Source organism: Stegodyphus dumicola, chromosome 7 (assembly GCF_044657685.1).
Source record: "Stegodyphus dumicola isolate Sdum_Otavi_A_Nest chromosome 7, ASM4465768v1".
In the NCBI taxonomy this organism is placed as follows: domain Eukaryota; kingdom Metazoa; phylum Arthropoda; class Arachnida; order Araneae; family Eresidae; genus Stegodyphus; species Stegodyphus dumicola.
In genome coordinates, this window is record NC_140774.1 from 82741856 (window position 1) to 82762535 (window position 20680).

At 34.3% G+C, this 20680-nt stretch overlaps 1 protein-coding gene across 2 annotated transcripts in view; it reads left to right on the forward strand.

Annotated features, from left to right (window-relative positions):
- Positions 1 to 20680, forward strand: part of Su(Tpl) (Suppressor of Triplolethal) — a 162682-nt gene that overhangs the window by 58215 nt on the left and 83787 nt on the right. The window contains exon 1 of one of the 2 annotated variants that reach the window (XM_085820529.1): positions 5425 to 5933. The exons of the other annotated variant lie outside the window; for it this stretch is intronic. The gene's annotated coding sequence lies outside the window, so the exon portion shown is untranslated. Of the gene's footprint in view, positions 1 to 5424; positions 5934 to 20680 lie in introns of those variants that run through there. 2 annotated transcript variants of the gene reach the window in all.

A 20680-nucleotide genomic window follows, 5' to 3' on the forward strand; every position in this document is an offset into this window, starting at 1 on the left:
CCAAACTGACACATCCGATTTATTCATTTTATACATATGTTAATTTCTATAACAATATAACTGTCTGGTAATTTCTTTTCATGCTATTTTAAATCTTTAAAATGTTAAACGGCAGTAGAATACGTGGATGTTAGAAGGTGAAAAAACATTTACAAAAAGAAGCCAAATGCGTTATTTCAGTTTAGAAATAGTGTGTGAGTGTATAATAAAAGCATGAAATAAAATTAAACCCGACATAATTCAAAAATCATTTACAAAGTGTAGTATATCTACCAATCTAGATGGAACGGATGATGATTATTTACTTATGGATGAGAGTAACAATGATGGTGAAGATGAAACAGAATTCCACGATGTGCTTAAAGATATAACGGAGACGAATTTGAACAGCTTTACGTGTTCAAATTCGTCTCCGTTTCGTTTTCATTACCCTACTATGAAAATTTTGAAGTTCGTAAAGTATGTTATTTCATTTAAATAGACAACATTTAGGTACACATCACACGCACACACACGCACGGGGAAAAGGGGGGAAAAATCAAAGTTCTATCTGCCGTTCTATTGGGATGATTGACGAAACTTAATTTTCATTTTTCATTTCTTGAAAGCGAGACTTGGCATGTGTACTCTATGATTTATATACACTGGTGTGCAAAAATTAAGGACGAGACGTTTTTTTTTCAATATAACTTTGTACAAAAGCTTTCCAAATCAACACATTTAATACCGTAAGATCCCCAATACGTAAGGACATGAGTAATGTAAGCAACACTTACTAAAAGAGAAATCAGAGGGATAAAAAGAAGCTTTATTGAAAAAGTAGCATGGAGCGCAACGCGACTGAAGGCCGAAACATCCCTGTGATGGGTGTCAGCAAGAAACATCCGGTCTTCAATAGGGGATATAATCTCCCCTGACTGCTAGCATGGAGGTAGGAAGTAAGATGGAGTCGCCCTAAACAAGTTTCTCCCGTACCCTGCTCTGAAGCACCGGCGATCCCTACGTGGTGACCAAAACATTGGGTCATTTACCATTGAGTTCTATGGGATTTGACGCGTTCGGATGTAAATATTTTGTAATTACGTCGTAAATATAAATATAAATGTATATATTTTCTTTTTCTACAACACTTCAGAGTCCTAAGTATTTGAAAACAACATATTTTTAAACATTTCATTCTGAACGGAAATAAATGCTATACTTTTCACAGGACAGTTTTCTCAAAATGGTTTAATTTGAATGAAATATTTTCACAAGTTTTCGTTAATTACATTAGAAAAAAAAAATTAAGGTAATTCGATTTTATTCGGTTAAGGTACAAAAATTAAGATCAAAGTTTATTGTATTATTAATATTAAAATTATGCATTATTTCTTTTCTATTTATAGAGCTTCTTCCTAAAATACTTTCTTAAATGTGACATGATTTTTTGGCTTCTGAGGCATCTTTTAAATCGAAAAATGTAAGTCAATTTATAATTAATGCTCTATTCGGTTCATTTTAAATTAGAGAATTATTAGGAATTAGCAAAATACTTTAAATAGTACTTGACTTTCTCTGAACATTTCTGAAAGGGAATAAAATAAGTTTTTTTTTTTTTTTAAAGTATTATTTAAAACTTGTAACTGAGTTATTATAAAATGTAAGGGGAATAATTCTTTTAATTATACTTATCAGATTTTTTTTTTTAACCCTTCATTTCAACAATACATATTCCAAAACTCTTTATTACGTTCTTGAGTGCGCATCTCATAGCATTTGCTTTACGATACCTTTTAACAGATTGCTTTCCAATACGAAAAATTCTTGCTTAAATAGTTTTATAACGTATTTGTCAACAAGATTTCAATTTATTTATTTATGTTTACAATTCAATATTAAGGTTATTATATATTTAGATAACATTTATAATCATTATAAATTAGATACATTTAATAATTAAATTTCTTGACAGTACAGTTGTTTATAAGTGAATAAATTCTTCATTTCAAATACATTTATAAATAATTTAATGAATATTTAAGTATTTTGTCAAAGGCAGATACATGCTTTTTGCAAGCACATGCATAAATACCCATACATATTTCCTATTTTTCATTTCCGACATGTGCAAATCTTTAATTTCTGTGCATTCACTATATTTTTCGTGTAAAGTAATTAACACTAATTTAGCATACACCCGAAAGTTTTACATAAAAAATATATATGAATATAATTTGAATGAAAATTATAAGTATTATTTTTAATACTCACTCAAAGGTCAGGTTTTCTTCAAAATTCCTCCACGATGGCATCTCTCTCTTTAGGCAGATAGCCCTTGCATGCGTTACTTAATTTTAAAAGGTACATGTTACAATAATGTATGGATGTGAAAAAAATTTGTTTTATTTAAAACATTTTGACGTTTGGAAAATAAAATAAAAGTAGCGAATACTCTATCAAGGGTATCGAAAGACGTATACAATTTTAAATGTACCGTAAGGTATTTTTCATTCTTTTAAGTATAACATTTTTCTTAAAATCTATATTTTTGTAGCGCAACAGCTTATAATTTTATAAAACAAAGTCATAATCAAAATCGCTGTTGTTAGTTATCGAAAAATAACTAAGATGTGATTTTTGCGTAAATGTCACTAAACTATACAAATTGCTATTATCCATCACACTATGAATGTTTCTTTCATGCGAAAGTGTCCCTTTTTCTATTTCTATGAAACTGTCGTGTGTCGAAATACTATCAGAATCTTGTCAAGCGAGCTTCTGAATGTAAACAAAGAACACCCCATCTGGTGACCCAAGCTTCAAAGCAGTGCTTCACTTTTAGCGCGGGTTGGCCCCTCCTCCCTTTCCTACCTCCATGACTGCTAGGCAGGTTTCACAGCGTCTGCCCATGCTGAGAATGAGGGTGTCAATGAGTTGTTGAGGCATTGCTGCCCATTCGTCTTGCAGCGCCAATCGAAGCTCCGGAATCGTTACTGGTGGTAAGGTACGAGCTGCCAAGCGTCTGCCTAGAAAATCCCATACATGCTCGATGGGATTGAGATCCGGAAATCGTGTCGGCCAATCCATACGTTCAATATCCTCACTCTCTAAGAGCTGTTCGGCAGCTACTGTGCGATGACATGGTGCATTGTCGTCCATGAAAAGGAACTGCGGACCCATAGCGCCTCTAATAAGACGCACATATGGAAGAAGAATCTCGTTACAATAACGGGTCCCGTTGACTGAACCTGCGTCGAAGATGTGAAGGTCTGTACGACTACCAAGCATGATGCCTCCCCAAACGAGAACACCGCCACCTCCATACCTGTCCCTTTCAATGATGTTCGAGGGATGATTGCGGCTTCCCCGCTCTCTCCAGATGAGTATGCGATGAGCATCGCTACTCAGACTGAATCTGCTCTCATCTGTAAAGAGTACTCGTCCCCATTCATTGTCTCTCCAATTCCGGTGTTCTCGGCACCACAGAGAACGCCTTCTCCGATGGGCAGGCGTTAGAGGTACACAACGTACAGGGCGTCGTGCAAACAGACCACCACCATGCAGTCTTCTGGCCACGGTAAAACGCGATATCGGTCGTCCAGTCGCCTGTGTCGTGTGTCTAGCGATTTCTCCCACTGTCTGCCGCCTGTTTCTTCTGGCCTGTAAGGCAATATACCGGTCATCTGCGGGTGTGGTTCCTCGTGGACGACCACTACTAAACCCCCGAATAGCTGTTCCTGTAGTTTGAAATTGTCTCCAAAGTCGTGAAACGATGCTGTGAGCAATTCCGAACTCTGCAGCCACATTTGTCACACTGCGGCCTTCCTCCAACTTTCCAGTGATTCGACCTCGGGTAAAAGCATCCAGATGTCGTCCAACAGATTTGATTATTCGCCATTTCTCACTGAGGCAGCAACTCGGTGTGATTTTAACTGCTATTCGGCGTGCAATGTCTTTGCCAGAAATACTGATCTTACACCGACAACATGCTTTGTACTACTCAGACACTTCCCCATTACGTATACCTGCATATCTGCGCATGTGCTACCGTACATCACCTTACTTAATCTCCTGATTGGTCTTTTTGTCCGCTCTGCCTCTTCGTTCAGCTGATATGCTAATTTTTCGACTTCGTCCTTAATTTTTGCTCACCAGTGTATAGCATTGTTCTAACATAAGTATTCTGATACGAAATCGAACTTTTTCTGAATTAACAGACCGATCCCTCCCTCAATATTTCGATTCTACGACTTAATGTATGTCAAAGTGCCAAATTTTCGAAAGTCTCACGACTAGTTTTTTAAAAAATTAGCTCTCAAAATTTTAGATTCTCAGATTTAATTCAATTTGGTGTACATTTACAAATATCTCTTAAAAAAAAAAAAAAAAAAAAAAAAAAAAAAAAAAATCACAAATTTGATAAATATTCAAAAAGCTACATGTAGAATTTAATGAAACTATCCCACAATATACAATATAGTAAGGTATAAAGTAACATGAAATTACTAGACAATTATGTGATAGAAATGTGCTTCTATTCCTGCCCCCCACCACCTTAATGGAAATAGCGAACGTAATACGGACTTCTGATATGGTGTCAGGTATATTTTAATTTTATAACATTTTTTTAAATTTCAGTGTATTTTCTTATCGATTCTTGTTTCAACTTACAACTCCCTACCAGAATGAGTTTTTAGAATCGCTTTGAATGCAAATGAGTTAGAAGTCGTATTTAACAACTAAGGCTCAACTTATTTCTTGAGAGAGAGCTAGGACTCCCGAGTAGCGCGTGTTTGCCTTCAAGTTAAATCTCTCTTGAAGCTGTTTTTCGACCGTATATTAGGTGCCTTTTGATATTCACCGGCTAGTTTAAATTAAGGGCCTTAAACTACGTTAGATTTGTGTTAGCTTCGGCTAAATCTCTTTTAGTTAGTTCTGATTTAGTTCTTATTTTGAGTTCAAACCTAAGTGTAAGCCCTTTCTTGTAAGCCTGAGAAAGAGACCAACTGAACTTTCATTTTGAATGAAATAAAGGGTAGAGAAACCTTGAGTCTATGACTTCTGTTATTTGAACTTAGCGATAAGTCGCTAACAAGTTCACTATGTCCAACACTCATTTTAGTACAAAAAGAGTGAGGAGCTGTACAATGGAACTGTTCTCTAGTGGGGAAAAACTGTATTTCTTGCTTTTGTTAGAAATCTGTGAACCAAATAAAATAATAAAAAATCTATTATTTAAACTTTTAATTTGAAATCAGTATAAATTAATTTCATTATTTTATTTTAGAACTGCTCATGGAGTTACGTATATTTTTCTCTCTTTATAGTATCAAATATCTGGTGAAAAGTAATCGTTGTTCAGAAAATACTTGATTATATCCTGGCTTATGTAATTATATGGGTAAATTTAGTTTCTCCTTCTCTCAATAACTGTGATAGTTAATTTGAATGTGGGCACCCATGGTGATACTAAATAATCTATCCAATAATCGATCTCATTTCATGTTATCTGAAGCATGCGAGGTGCACTCGCAGCCAAAGCATTTGTTATGCGGGCTTCTAGTTGTCGGAGGTCATTGTTCTTGATCTGGTAGATAATGTTGACATAAACTCAAAAGAATTCTAGTGGGGTTAAATTTGTTGATTTAGGAGACTATGAGTTATTCATGTTTCTAAACGAGTCTTCTCACAGATTTTTATATAGTCCACAGTTTAATGTCTCAGAATGTTTAAATGCTTCCTGTTGGAGATTATCGCGCATGTTGCGTTTTTACAACAGTAGAGGACTTAATTACGGCTAACCGCAACCACCTTTTCTGCAATGACACTTTTGTACACTTTAGGCACTGGGGGACGTATGCATGTGAGTGGGGCAAGTTATTATTGACGCAATATGTGAACGTGTTTGAAAACGTTTAAAGTATTCCTTCAGTTGTGACAAAAAATCGAAAGTAAGTTTATTATTATTATTATTATTATTATTACTATTTTTAAAGCAGTTTCTTTCATCTGGAAACTACGTAAGCTGAGATTCTGTACTAAATCGAAAGAAGATTACAGTATGACTTCTATGTATTATGTTATTTAACGCAAGCTGATCAGACTAAAAAATACTTAAAAGTCTCCGTTGCAGAATACCGATTTTTCGTCTGAAGCGAAGAATCTTCATCTCTTGACTCTGAATATTCTTTCAGTTTTTCCTTTAAAAAAAAAAAAAAAAAAAAAAAAAAAAAAAAAATTACTTGTTAATTTGTTTATCATGGTTCAGGTTAGTTAATGATGCTGATCCTCAGTAACCAGTATTGTTTATTAACTTTAATATTTCTTGAAGTGTTGCTCACAATAAACTGTTAGACAAACGCGCGCAGAATTATTCTGTATTAGTAGTGTGACAAGTTGGATGCGCTACTAGCTATACATATTTTTCACTATATTCTTACAAAAAATTTCTTGAACTCTTGTGTCTACTATCCCATTTCTTGGCAGAAATCGAAAGTGCTGAAACGGAATCGTTTCATACTTTTTGTATATCAGTGCACCACGAGACGATTTTCCGAACAGATTTCACGTTGTTCTATAGTTGTTACGAATAAGTAATATAATTTTTTTTACGTAAATAGCCATTAATTACACGAAAAGAAACAGTGTCATGACATAACTTACTGAATTAAATTCTAATTTGTGTTTTGTTAAAATTCTAGAGCTATATATTGGAGCAGTTTCATCCCCCGTATTTTTAATTAATTTTTTTCAGAGTTAAAAAGAAAAGCACCCAGAATTCCGCTCAATGAGTTAGAAATTGTCTTGCTTTTAAAAAATATTTGATGTGGACACCACATGACTTTCTTGTACGGCCTATTTAACAATACACAGTTTTTTTTTTTTTTTTTTTTTTTTTTTTTTGCTGCACTTCATTTTAAATTTATTTCCTCAAATTTTATTAGAGATATTTTTTTTAGTGAAATTCGAAAAAACTGAGCTCACCATGGCGGGTAAGAGAGTGAGTATATATATATTAATAAATTGTAATAAATTGCCTAATATTTGCGCAAAAGCTGCTAAGTCATGAATTAATAATTTATTTACTAATGGATTATTGTGTATATTATCTCAATAATCCATTATTATTGAGAAAATTAGTAGAATTTTAATTGAATGAAGTAACTTATAAGCATTTAAAATGAATCGTGAAAATTTTTTTAAAAGAAACATCAAATATGAATCATGAAAAAAATTGAATATGGAAACATTTAAAAATGAAAAAGTTATCAGTAAACCAAGCAATTATCGTCATTGATCTGAAATTGCTTGACTTTTAGAGGGGAACAATTCAACCCCCAATCAATTAGCAGTAATTAATAAAAGCGAAGGTGTTTTGTCTTTTACTAAAGTAAGAATTATGATACCAAACTGGTAAATTAAACCAAGTAGGTAGATTTTAAGTGAGATGAATATAAGTTAATGTGCTATATTATGTTCATTATGAATGTGGCAGTTCCGTTTAGTTTATAAATGTTTCAAAAACGTGAGACATTATTGTTAGGGTGAGTAGTAGTAATATTTTCTCATTTGAGTAAAGTGTCCCCCGACACTGTCACTTTCATTTATGTTAATTCAAAGTAATCTTTAGAAGCATAATAAACGTATGCAATCTTTACAAAAAGTTATTAAATATAAAAGTTAAAATATTTACAGAAAAAAAAAGGTACATTAAAATGTACATATTACATAAATGGCCAGAACATGAATGAGTTAACTTATGTGCTTGCGAATGTTATGATGCAAACATGTCCGTTACTGTCTTCGTACCCAGAATGGAATTAGGAATTCGAACCAAGATGGAGAGAGTAGGAGGGGCGAATGAGTTAGTGTCAGTCGGGGACTTTGAAAATCTATTTTTGGAATTCAGACGTTATAAGTCTAAATCGACAAACAGACCTAAATAAGGAAAATTTCTCGCAATTATAAATTTTAAAAAGAGAACACTTTTTATTACTGAAATACCGACGACAGAGGGGCTTCTTTTATAAGTGTTCCTGTGTTTCAATAAAGGAACAAAAAATAGAAAAATAGGCAATGCCTTTAACGACTCGATACAAAACAATTTTTTATTTAATTCATCTCGCTTGATCAAAAAGGCTGATACTTGTATTCATCAAGAGAAATATAAAAATTTGGAAATTGATTGCAGTATACATCTATTGCACCTTCTGTACTAAAAATAATAGCAAACCTAGAAGACAAGGGGACCTACTCTGGCTGGGCTGATTTTAACTCTGAACGAGCTGAAATAAATGGCACTTTTCGCTGGACACATGACAAAACATCTTAGCAGTCATCAGGAAAAATGCAGAAGTAACAACAGTGATGGTAAAACGTGAAATAAACTTAAGAAGGGTGGGGGAGGGAAACCTCAACGATGTAATCAGAGAAAAAGTGAATATTCCATCTTTCGCATTAAATTATAAGCTTGATGAATTACGAATACCTGCTTAAAAACTGCGATAATGAGCAATAACGCATTATGCAGGCTGAATCCGTAAGGAAAGCTATTGCATTTTGTTTAAGAAAGAGAGAAGAGAGGATACGAAAATCCAAAATAAAAAATGGTTAACAGCTGTGCATTGTTTCACTATCGAGAAATAATAGAACGAAATGTAAAATATGGGCAATTTTTAATAGTTAAATTGTAACCCACAAAAAGCGGCAAAGCCCAATCTGTGGATGGACTTCTAAATAAAATGGCTCGTGAGTTTATGAAGAGAATATTATGATATACGTACTTGCTTACTTCCCTGTACGAAGGTAAAGAAAGTGTTATAATTGCGAAAACTTTTGAGCATCATACTGCAACCAAAATATCCGTTCTGACCGCTTCCGAATCCATTAGAACCTTTGGGGGGGGGCATGACATTTGTACGTACGGGCAGAATAAAGAACGCTTTTTTTCCAAAACGGATTGTAGAACTGTGACTGCTGTAACATGTAATTACGCACCTCCGTTTTTCGTTGTAATCGGCCACATTAAACATATGGAAATAAATAAATATATTTTTATATATTGGCACTTTGTTATCTTGCGGGTGAGCTCAGTTTTTTAGTCTTATTATTGTTAAACTGGGCATACTTTGCTCTAAAGGTGATTGAACTATGTTTCTCTTATGTACCGGTTAAGTTTTTTATGCCTTTAGTCAAACTGCATGCAGTAGTTGTAGAATTATCAACAATTTAAAAGGCCTAACAAGGCCGCCGTTTATTTACGTACATTTGCAACTCGTAGTAAAATCAGTTGGATAGTGCACAAACTTCAGCATTTTTTTTTTGCACAATGTGGACAAAAGTTAACTGTCAAGTTCGTGCACCGAAAAATCTCTGTTCCTGCCCGCTCGCCAAATCGCTTCTTTTTGCGTAGAAACTAATTTTAATTGTGCATTTTTTTAAAAACTGTTAACTGCATATGGTGTTTCATGTATTTTTGTATTTTCCGATTTTTAATGAAGATCTTTGGAGTTGTTACTTATTTGCCGCAAATTGAGAACTGAATTAATTGAATGAAAAATATGTCTTTAATAAAATTCGGGGAAAGAAATTTAAATGAAATGGAGAAAAATTTTTTGTGTAATTTTAATAGGCCATACAAGAAAGTAGTGGTGTCCACATCAGATATTTTTTTGAATTTAAATTAATTATTTTTTTTCCCGGAATTAGCTGATTTTTTTATGCTGACCCGTTTTGGATTGACTTCAAGCGTTTCAGTGCTCTTAATAATTAAATCAAGAAAATCAATTCTGTTAAATCTTTAAAATTTCATTAGTTTTCTCAGAAGTGCTAATATCACTTTTACTGGTTTAGTTCCGGTAGCGCATGTAGAAGTTTTGGGTCCGAATTTTTGTAATCAGAATCTTCCAGGTTTTTTCATAAGTAAGTTCGCTGTCTTTTAATTGTAAAGCTAAGGGATAAACTGCAACCTTTTAGTTTGCTGTGAAATGTTCGAAGCAATTAATATACTTTGGAGGTTCGTCTTTTGATTTTGCCCTGTCTTGGAACTAATGCTTGCAAACATATTTGACGTACTTGGATGAGAGTACATTCGGGTTGCGTTTGATGGTATACTTGGTACATGTGACACTATTTCGGCTTGCCGTGAAAAGATCTGATTCAAATTTGATTTTTAGTTACATGTTGTTTTGAAAATGTGTTTTAGATTTGTTGTTTGAGAGCAAAATTTATCAAGAACAATGGATTTTTATTGCCACGCGTGCACATGATCTCACTTGAGTCTGAACTACTTTTCCATACACATTTTCCTCTCTTTCTTTTTCGATTTGAAAAATTTCGGTGTGTGCTGGTCAACTGGGATTCTTGGGCAGGAGGGTAGAAGTAACTTATTTATTTCTTATTGACTATAGGTTTCGGCTTCCCTGTTCCGAGTAACTAAATCTCACTACAGGTCGACTCTGCCTTCGGGCACGTCGTGGAGGTTCAACCTCCACTATTACCCTCCAGCAGAGCCGCGCACCACCTGGATACATCACCAGGCAGCACCGGTCGTCAATTGCTCCTGCCAGTCGCTCGGGCGAGCCCGTCGCAGCGGGACATTACCCAGCGACCCCGGGGGAAAACCCCACGGGTTACTAGCACCACGCCGCGCTAGGACGTGCCAGACTCCGAGGCCGGCCAATAAGTGACCTTTCCCAGAGCCTTCAGAACCACCAAGTTCATAAATTTTATACCCCCGTGGCCGAGACTGCCTAGGTACAGATCCTAGCCAGTAGCTTCGCAGAGTTCTCTACGTCGACCCCCGGGGGGGGGAATTTCTTATTGACTAAAGCTGTAAATCAGCGGTTAAAAACAAGAGACTTAAATTCATAGTGATAATTCGAAGTCATCTTTTCTTACATTTTGTAATTTTGCCTTCTTCGAGTATCATAATATTCTGTACTTATTCAATGTTACCATTTCGGAAATTTCAGCCGCTAATTTCAGAAACGCGAAGTGCCAGCGAATTAGTTATCTGTTCATTTGAATTACTAGTCGGTAGCACTGTAGAGCCATTAGGTTTTTTGAAAGCAGGAAAGATGAAAAATAAGCAACGCCTTCGCCGGGAATCGAACCACGGGCCTCTGGAATACGCGCCCAGCGTGCAGACCACCTCACTACTAAGGCATGCCAAGAAGGCGGGAGAAATACCTTATATACTCTCCCTTTTTTAAAGGGCGGCTAGGGTTTTAGGGGACCCAGTTGCCAAATCCTGGGTGTAGAGAATCATCATCCAACACCCTTTTAGTTCGGGTGCCACTTTAGAGACATCAGATATTTTTGGAAGCAGGCAAAATGAAAAATGAGCAACACCTTCGCCGGGAATCGAACCACGGACCTCTGGAATACGCGTCCAACGTGCAGTCCACCACATTACGAAGGCAAGCTAAGAAGGCGAGAGAAACACCTTATAGCATATGTCTCTTGCTCATGATCCGCACACTTTTTAGATATTTTCATAGAGATAAAACAGGCGTAGATAAAGCCTTTGTGGGATGCCTTTTTCTCATCTTAGTAATGCTCTACTAATGAATAATTTATCTTTTTTAGTCCAAAGGGGCAATTTGTCTTGAAGGACTATTAATTTCGTTTTGGCATTTTGCGTCGAAAATTTTAAAAGGCTGTATCACTTTTCAAATCGTTGACGCCATATATTATCGCTATGTCTTATATTTAAAGAAATTAAATAATGAAGAATCTGCTTAAATGTATGTATGTTTCTTGCATTGTGATAAAACAACGGTACCTAGAGCTATCAAAAATTGAATAACGTAATCTTCCATAGAATATGGGCATGTGGAGACCCTAATTTGTATTTGAAATTTGTTTTATTATCGATTTCATATTTTGTAACACTTCAACGAATTTTTGATTAAAAAACTAAACGATTTCAAAATGAGCAATAGCAACACTGTACCCCCCCCCAAAAAAAAAAAAATTTCTCCAGCGCGCCAGACTGTATCGGAAATTCTAAAAATATGGTTATTTTAAAATAAATTTGCGATAATGCTGTTGAACTGAATTTTATAGTTTCAATACGTAGAACATGATATTTAATAAATAAAGCTAAAATGTACTTTTTTTTTTTTTTTTTTTTTTTTTTTTTTTAAGATTACCACGTAAGCAGGACAGAGTTGCAGGAATGCCTGTAAAAGCATGAAGTTTTATCGTTGTACCGAAATATTTGCAAGATATAGTGAATGGGCATTTCTGAATGGAAGAAAACTTGAGAATGTAAAGTTTAAAATTAGTGAAAAAGCAACCTTAATTTGGCTTCGATGTTTTCAGAACAATATTTATTTCAAGAGGAAATAAATTAAAAAAAAAAAAAAAAAATGTGGGCTTCTGAAGAAAAGGGTCATGTCTGAATGCTCTTCAAAATCGATAGCTAAAAATCTGCGTCAAACTTTTTTTTTTTTTCTTTTTTCTTCCGGGCCGGCACTTGGCTTTTTGTCTCCATATGCAAACTCTGAGAATTCTAAATTCTGCCGCCCGGTGTGATTGCACAGCCCCCCCCCTTTTTTTTTTTTTGCTTAATTTGAAATGATTGACTAAAATCGGAACTAATTTGTTTAGCGACTTAATCCCTTACTTGGCGATATTTGTCTGTAACTTGCTAGTTTTTGTTATCAATTTTCAGTTTATTTGGTGAATTTACTTCAATTTAAAAAATTCATTCTGTAAATAAGATAACATTAATCAAAATTTTAATCGTAATAAGCGATTCTATGATTTCGCATGTAAACAAATGGGATTTCGGCAATTCGATAACAATATCCAAATGATAGCATTGACTGTAATCCCGTTAAGTAGCTTACTGTAGCATAGTAATTGAACAAATAATTTACCCTGAAAAAATTTTCTATTAAATGTTATAATTAAGATCGATATGAGTAATAAAGCCAAAGGGGATCGAATGCCAAACTGCGACCATGAAGAAAATCGGATTTCCGATTGACATCATGACGTTTATTTCGTATGAAATGGATTTCTGATTTCCTACGAAATGCGTCCTGTAAATGAGTGCAAATAAATAAGTGAATAAATGAAAAAGCGGTGAAAGTTACACACTCTGATTCTTTTTTTTTTTTCCTTTGTTATTTTTTTATATATTTTTTTCTATTTATTTTTCACTTTAACCTCGATCGCCATCGATGCGAATCTGCGCTCTCTTACTCCATACAATATAGAGTGAGCAAGTGCCGCTAGCGAAAGGAGCAATGAAGCAAGCCACACACCTTGCTTTTAACCTTCATAGATGCGCTATGCCAGCAATGATTGTTGTCTGTCGATGTTTTTTTTTTTTTTAATCCGGTACGTCCTGTGAAAAAGAAATAAGATGTGGTGAAGTTGGAATTTATAAAGCATTGAACACTTTGGTTTTTGCCACTACCGTTTTGACAGTTGCCATAAACAACGCCGTTCATATCATTTAGATAAAAGCTTATGTTCCTCCTTTTTTATCTGCCAAGCCGAGCAAATCGCCGGAGGTTTAAAATATGCGAGAATGTTTTCTGTTATTTTTGCAGTGAATTTTTTTTTTTTTTTATTACGAAATGCAATAGATGCGAAAAGGAGTGCTGCTGTGCATTTAATCCCTTGAGTCTAATTTATTTTTATTAGAAACCTTTGAAGTATATTGTTATGAAATAATATAAGTGTAACCTCAAAATATTTCAGTTCATAGAAAATTTCTTTTAAAATTCTATCGTATAGGGCTGCATTATGTTCGGATATGTACATCTGCGGACACCTGCTTGTATTTCGGCGGCAATTGCGATTGTGAATACGGACACGCGTGTGCTCCTTGGAGCAATAGATTTACCAAACTGGATAAAAATTGTTATGGAAAGTGAAATTTTCCGACCCTCCCGATTTAGTTTATGGTATTATGGTTTAATAACTGGAAAAAAGTTATTCCATAACAGTTGTATGTCACTGTAACAGTAGTAACTTAAATTGCACGAAATAAACAATTCTTTAATTTTTCAGCTACTTGCTTTTCAGAATGTAATTCATCAGTTGTAAGTATTTAGCAGAATGCCAACCAGGGCGGCTTTATCTGTTGCCGGACTCTTGTGCGGACGAAAGTCGCAAAAAATTCCAAACCAAAGTTTCCATAGGTGTAGTTACTCTGGGGACAGGTCGGAAGAGATTTCAAGCAGAAAATAAAGGAGGTGAAAATTAAGGAACTTTTATAATAATTGATAATTAATTGGTAGTTATAAAAATTGATATTTTCGGATTAGTATATATAATTATGAATAAGAAAAAGGGTAAGTATTCTTAATGCGAAAAAGAACGTGTTAAAACTTTTACTGATTCACTATTCTTACTCGTATTTTGCTGCTAATACAGTTTAAAAGAGTTTCCGAATGCGGATAGAATTAGTGTTTGCTGAATGTTTTTTTAAGTGTTAGTAATTGTTAAGTATTAGTTCCTATTTTGTTTACAAGTTAGAAATCGTATATCTGTGCATTAAATTTCTGGATGCGTTAACATGAAAAACGCCAAGTCTAAATTTTGAGATCGTCATTCTATGAGACTTATAACTTTGCAGTAAGTGGATAGGAGTTTGATGGACATCAGTTTATTTTCTGCATAGTTTATTTTTTTAAAGAAATGCACGGAATAGCATCTGTTTTTGAAATGGTTAAAGTATGAATCAATTAAGTATAGTTTCCCCCCCCCCCCAATTAGCAGCATCAAAAAGCAGTTTTCCTCTTTGTATTGCTGCAATTTTTTATAAACAATTTTTAAAGCCATAGTTGTCAGCAACAAAATAGAAGCTATATTAGTTATTTATATATACTTTTGTAAAATATTAATTCATTGCCCAAATGCTTGCAGTCTGTTAACTTAAAAATCTAGAAATCGAGTTCTAAAAATGGTCCTGTAAAAATTGAGTCTCAGCACAGCTCATTTTAGGTTATCAAATAAAATAATTGTTATATATTGTGGTTTAATCGATTGAAGAAAAGCGAAATAAAAGTTTAATGTGTGGAATTGTTGCCGGCAATCTAACTTTAATTAGGATGTGAGTATTGAATGATTCAGAGTACATGTTTCACCTTTGTTTCAGAAAATAAATTAAAAGAGTTGGTAATTTTCTTTAGGCTTCGAAAAGGTTGTGTTTAAACTTATCTTTACCATAATAGGAACTTGAACACACTTAGAAATTTTTATGCTGTGTTTTTAAATATCCTAAATAAAACTGCAATATTCATTTGTACTAGGTCTCAAAACCTTTGTGGAACCTTCTTCATTTGGAGCTGAGTTACGTTAGAAATATAAAAGCTGTATCTATTTCCTGTTTTGAATTCGTTTATTTACTTTTTAAAAATCGGTAGAAAACGTAAATGCTGTTATCTGTTTCTTGTTTTGATTTCACTCGTTTACATTTAAAAATCAGTAGAGATAACGCTAACAGAAAACTGGTTAATATGAAATTAACACCTTTTTGTTTTAGGGCATTTCTTTCCTCTTTGTCTGTCCTCTCTCCCCTTCTGTGAGGGCCCTCAAACGGTAAAATCACTGAATACCACTCTAAGTTCACTAAGTAAAATAATTGTTAGTTCGACTTCGATTCAGATCCCTTTAAGCGGATTGACTGCTTGGAAGTTTGATTACTCCATGTGTAATATGAATCCAGATCAAGTTTCCCTGGAAAATCCATCACGAAGGCATTTCTTTTCTTAGACAGATAGCCATCGTATGTTTGCCTTTTATTCAAATAACCCAATTGAATACTACTCGTATGTCGAGAAGGGAAAAGCTGTGACTTATGTGACACACAAACACTGAAGTGACAAAAGTCATGGGATAGCAATATGCAAATATACAAATGGCAGTAGTATCGCGTAGAAAATGTATAAATGCGAAGTGCTTTGGCAGGGCTTTGATTTGTGTTCAAGTTATTCATGTGAAGAGGCTTTGACGTGATTATGGCCACACAACGATAATTAACAGACTTTGAACGCGGAATGGTAACTGGAGCTAGACGCATGGGTCATTCCATTTCGGATATCATTAGGGAATTCAACATTCCGAGATCCACAGTGTCAAGAGTGTGCCGAGAGTATCAAATTTCAGGCATAACATCCCCCCCATGGACAGCGCAGTGGCCGACCACCTGCACGCGTCTGCGTAGAGTTTTCAATGTTCACAGACAAGCAACACTGCGTCAAATAACCGCAGAAATCAATGTGGGACGTACGAGAGACGTGTCTGATAGGACATTGCGGCGAAATTTATCTTCCTTGGGCTATGCCAGCAGAAAATCGACTCGAGTGCCTTTACTGACAGCACGACATTGCCTGCAGCGACTCTAGTGGGCTCGTGAGCATATCGGTTGGTCTGTAAACGAATGGGGCTTGGTCAGATGAGTCACGATTTCAGTTGGTAAGAGCTAATGGTAGGGTTCGAGTGTGGTGCAGACCCCACGAAGCCATGAACCCAAGTTGTCAACAAGGCACTGTTCAAGCTGGTGGTGGTTCCATAATGGTCTGGGCTGTTTTTACATGGCATGCTTTCGGTCTTCTGGTGCAACTGAACCGATCATTGACTGGAAATGGATACCTTCAGCTACTTGGAGATCACATACAGCCATTCATGGACTTCACATACTGAAACAACGATGGCATTTTTATGGATGACAATGCGCCATGTCACCGGGCCACAATTGTTCGCGATTAGTTAGAAGAACATTCTGGACAATTCCAGTGAATGATCTGGCCACCTAGATCGCCCGACATGAATCCCATTGAACATTTATGGGATATCATCGAGAGGTCAGTTCGTGCCCAAAACCCTGCACCGTCAACACTTTCACAATTATGGACGTCTAAAGAGGCAGCATGGCTCAATATTCCTGTAGGGGACTTCCAACGACTTGTAGAGTCCATGCCACGTTGAGTTGCTGCACTTCGCTGGGCAAAAGGAGGACCGACAAAATATTAGGAGGTATCCCATGACTTTTGTCACTTCAGTGTATGTATTTTGGTAAAATTCCGAATTTTTTTCCTTAACCTGAAGAACGAGAATTTTTTAACATATCATTAAACTGACAGGTCTATCGCAACAAAAAATAATCGATTTTAAGTCAAACAATTGGTGTAACTTATTACCTATTTGGCATTGCTTATCAGCGATTTTTATCCTTTTTCTGAAATTAAATATTTGATTAATTTTATAAAATTAGATTTTTTTTTTTTAAATTTTCGATAGCGCAATTGATAAAGCAGTTCGGTCCATTCACTGAGAATGTTGAGAGATGCGAGCTACTGGAAATCATTGAGAATATTAAGCAAGATATTCTAACTGCTGGAGAATGCCATTCATATTATGAAGAAGAGAATGCATTACCCGAAGTAATGGGTATTTATGATTAACATTAAAAATTAAATATTTCTTGTGTTTTCATTTATTTAAATTGTGCGAAGTACTACTTAAAAATTCACATAGAGTAACACTTAGAGTATGTACCTTTTTTATGTTCCAAGTGATAATAATAAAATACTGAAATTTAGTTGCCTTGTATTTGCACCATTGTTAGTGGAAAATGGAGAAGCAAATTTAGTATACCTTTTTTAAAAAAAAAATAATAACTGTAATTGAATAATTTTGTTAGATTTTGAAATTATCGTGAGATTAACTGTTTAATTTCATAAATCTTCACCAAATTCAGAAGTCTCAAAATATAGGAAGTTACTTTCTAAATCTTGTGTATAATGTAGAAATTTGTTTATATAGGGATGGATTGTAGCAAGAAAAATTCACCTTTTGGCTTCTGAAGAGTATTGAATTTTTAAGAAAATCATTTTTACTTTTTAATTTTAAGTATTGTTGTTCTGGAGCTGGATGTAACTTTCCTCTTTGGCAAAAAGAAATTGAAAGACTGCTCGAGTTTCCAAACCAGTTTCATTCAATTAGACGGTCGAAACAGGTTTCCTGTTAAAATAGTAAAAGCCGTATCCTAATCTTACAGATGTTTCTAATGAAGTTTTTACAAAATTTTAGTTTATCACATTACATTATATCATTAAACTGCCAGGTCATGTATTATCAATATGGTATTGTAAGTATTGGCAGTGTATGGAAGGTAAGAGTTTTATCTTTCACATGGCTTAGCTGACATTTTCCAGAGCGTTGGCTTTTGATGTGGCTTACAGTTGTAAGCCTGTATCCACTAATTCAGTAGCCACACAGTTATCTGTGGTTTACAATTGCAAAACAATAATGAACTGCAGCAAAGCCCTGGGCTTCAGCATGATTTTCAAGTGACAGTGTTGAAATACAGCTCTCGGACACTTCTAATACTGTCTTCTCAAAGTACGAGTAAACACTTGCTACTTGTTTTGGGTGGTTAAATTTGGTTCTTGGTCCATAAGTGACCAAGTGGAAAAGACCACCGAGCACTGGCAGTTCAATCCAGGTTCAAATCGAAATCCTGGCGAATGGGTTGACTGCTTGTGTAATTTTGTGGCTTTCTTCATGTAATATGAATAATTTCGTATGCCCTTTTAGAAAGCCCTCCATGAAGGCATTCCTTCATATTTGAGACAGTTCTCGAGTGCTTTGCCATTATCAATTAAACCAACAACTGTAAATTTGATCCCACTCTGCTTTTCGCGTTCTTACTATTCTCATTAGTGTTGTGTTAGTGCAGCTTTCGTGCTAAATATTTATTTAATGCAATAACAGCCCTAAAATGCTATAGTAATGGTGCTATTAGTGTTAGGAAATTAAATGACTTTTATGTCTGTTCTCTGCAGCTGTACATTGTACTCTACAGTAAAAAATTACATTTCTTCATTTTATTTGTAGTTTGCAGTTTAGGTTAAAATATCTGAAGGCTTTACTTTTAAAACAGTGAGAGAGAGAGAGTAGTATACAGTATATTTTGTAGTATAATATGTAATGTAGTTGTACACTTAATTAAATGTACAATATACTTAGTTAAAATGAAAAATTTATACATTTTTATTACTATTTTATATAATGCATACTTTATCGATTATATTTGACCGCTATATGGATCCTGTTTTTATAGCATTCACTATTATTGTCGAAACATTTTGGAACATGTTATCTGCTAAGTTTGAGTTACTATTATGTAGCTATAGCTGCCTTACAAACTAAGCAATTTAAAAAGGATAACTATCTTTTCTAATAATTTACTGTGCTACCATACCAGTGACCTATTGTTTAATTTTACTTGAATAATGTGTACGTTTAACTAATATAATGTAAAACACATTTAGATACAAGTAATAGTATTTAAGAACGTGTTGCAAATTGAAATTGTAAAAGATGTTTCTAACATTTTATATTACTTGGTACAAAGTATAAGGGATTTATATGCATTTGTCAAAATGATGATAATGGAACAAAATTTTCATATCTTGTTAGTCCGATTTGATTTCTAGGATTTTTTTGTATTAGTGACTGTTAATTTTGAAGATGGTTCTTTCTCCATTTGTAGTTTAGACGGAAGTCATTGAAAACGGTATTTCACCGTCGTTCAGTTTTTAGCTAAAGCACTTAAAAGTTGTTTTGGTCTTTCCCCATGTATAACATAAATACAAGCTTGCTTTCTTTGGATGGTTTTGCACCAAAGAAGCACCTTTTAATGAGACAATCCTTGTCATAAAAAAAAATTGTTTCCCAAAGGTTCAAGATACAGTTGGAGCTATATTATATGGAGATGTCAAGCTAATAGATATTAAGAGAATCATATAGTTTGTATGACAGTTCCGCATATTGATTGCTTAGATACAAATTTTGATTTTTTAGGTCAGAGTTTCTTAAATTTTGGGTCGCAACCTGCAGTAGGGGGTTGAAAATTTTAGAAATTTTGATACTTCTTTAACTTATAATAATTTTATAATTACCAAATATTTTTGGATAATATATCTGAAAATAGATAAAATAAGATCGTACAGACAAAGAAAAACGAAAACATTTCGACACTTTTTTTTTTTTTTTTAATAATAGAAACGTTCATTTTACTTTAAAAATTAAAGTTAATAATCTAAAACTGCAATAGTATATTACAGTACAAGTGAAGAAATTGACTGTTTCATTCACGTGTGTATCGTATTTGCGCAATACTTACGGGGTCCCACAAAAATTTCGTAAATATGGGATCCCCAGACCAAAAAGTTTAAGAAACTGCTTTAGGTAATACACAGTATTTTCAGCGAACAGTGTATTTCAGTGTATTTCAGTTGTATTTCAGTGGCCATCAAATTCAATTTCCCCAGTACTCGGAAATACCCGTGCTCTAAGCTCATGAATACTCTCAAAGTTTTCCAGAAAAAATTGTGGATTGACAGAGATACAAATGTCCATAAACTATGGAAAAATTCTATCATATCAGTTTAGATTTGTGAAGCAAAGATTTAATGCATCTGCTGAAGGTTAATATGGAATCGAATAATTTGTACTTCTCATAAAATGCTGGATATTAGAGGTCACTTTCACAAAAAATAAAGGAAAGCTTAATTTTGACATTGCTAGCAATAAAAAATAACTCGTGGAAGAGAAAATTAAAACAAATCTGGAACTACTTATAATATAATATATGGAAAATAGTTATTTCATAATCTATATAAAAGTATCTTTTTTTTAATGTATAGTTTGCTTTGCCTTCTTTGGT